Source organism: Nanorana parkeri, unplaced genomic scaffold (assembly GCF_000935625.1).
Source record: "Nanorana parkeri isolate BGI_ZX_2015 unplaced genomic scaffold, ASM93562v1 scaffold3532, whole genome shotgun sequence".
Taxonomy (NCBI): Eukaryota; Metazoa; Chordata; class Amphibia; order Anura; family Dicroglossidae; genus Nanorana; species Nanorana parkeri.
Genome location: NW_017309800.1, coordinates 11,308 through 13,084, shown reverse-complemented (window position 1 = coordinate 13,084; position 1,777 = coordinate 11,308).

Genomic DNA, 1,777 nt, shown 5'->3' with positions numbered 1-1,777 from the left:
CATAGTCCCACCACAGCTCTCGGCCCGGTCCCCTGATCTCCATAGTCCCACCACAGCTCTCTGCCCGTTCCCCCTGATCTCCAACAATGTGGCAGCGCACTCCTACTGGCGGCCATGTCTTATCCAGATGATGTGGCCGCTGGTCCTGCATGGATTATAATGGTGAGGGGAAGGACAAGACCGGCATGATGAGGAGTTTTAGGCGTCAGCAAAGCAGAAGATCGGGACATTGTGGGTCAAGCTGAATATTACCGTGTGGTGGACCCATTTTATCCCAAAAATGGGCAATTATTATTTATTTTTGAGCGGGAAGATTTATTTTTCTTTGTGGCCAAGTCGGCTTTAAAATAAACCCAAAGAAAAAAATAATAATTATATATTGCAGCGTACCAGTCCTTAGATCCGGGGTGCCCACAATTGTTTGTGTTCAGATCTTTTCAAATGATGAGCTCAATCTACCAATGAAAAAAAAAACACCTCTGTCACTCTTTCTCCTGGCTGTCTCTCCTGGCTGTCTCTCCTGGCTGTCTCTCCTCTCCCGGCTCTCTCTCTCCTGGCTCTCTCTCCTGGCTCTCTCTCCTCTCCTGGCTCTCTCTCCTCTCCTGGCTCTCTCTCCTCTCCTGGCTCTCTCTCCTCTCCTGGCTGTCTCTCCTCTCCCGGCTGTCTCTCCTCTCCCGGCTCTCTCCTGGCTGTCTCTCCTGGCTGTCTCTCCTCTCTCCTGGCTGTCTCTCCTCTCTCTTGGCTGTCTCTCCTCACTCCTGGCTGTCTCTCCTCGCTCTCTCCTGGCTGTCTTTCCTCGCTCTCTCTTGGCTGTCTTTCCTCGCTCTCTCCTGGCTGTCTCTCCTCGCTTTCTCCCCTGGCTGTCTCTCTCTTCGCTCTCTCCTAGCTGTCTCTCCTCTCTTCCCTGGCTGTTTTTCCTCGCTTATTGTCCTGGCTTTCTCTCTCTCCTAACTCTCTCTTCTCTCTCACCCGTCTCCTCTCTCGCTCCCTGGCTGTCTCTTCTCTTTCCCCTGGCTGTCTCTTCTCTTTCCCCTGGCTGTCTCTTCTCTTTCCCCTGGCTGTCTCTGCTCTTTCCCCTGGCTGTCTCTTCTCTTTCCCCCTGGCTGTCTCTTCTCTTTCCCCCTGGCTGTCTCTTCTCTTTCCCCCTGGCTGTCTCTTCTCTTTCCCCCTGGCTGTCTCTTCTCGCTCTCGCTCCTGGCTGTCTCTTCTCTCTCGCGCTCCTGGCTGTCTCTTCTCACTCTCTCCTGGCTGTCTCTTCTCGCTCTCTCCTGGCTGTCTCTTCTCTCTCTCTCTTGCTCCTGGCTGTCTCTTCTCTCTCGCGCTCCTGGCTGTCTCTTCTCTCTCGCGCTCCTGGCTGTCTCTTATCTATTCTATTTGTCCTATCTTATGGTTGTGACGTGTTTTATTTGCTTCCTATGACATTAATTGTAAATAATCTGACCTTACCTCCACACTCTGCCTGCAATGTTCTCTTGGTGATTGGGTGTCTTCCCCGGTGGCCTTGTGGGTCCCTGGAGATCTCTCTCTCCCACTCAGCCACAGACTGTCCTCTCTGCTGCTTTTACATGGCTTGTGTCCTCATCGTTCTCCTGGTGCCTAATGGATTCCCTTCTGGCATCCAAGGTCCATCTCCCTGCTGGCAGGCTACACTCTCCCTGCACAGCAGATCTCTCCCTGCATACTCAATTCCTCCAGAGGTTGTCTCTGGCCGCCATTTTTTTCGGCCTTCCCCAGGCTCCTCTCCTGGGCTCTCTGCCCCGCCGCCCGCCCGAGCTCT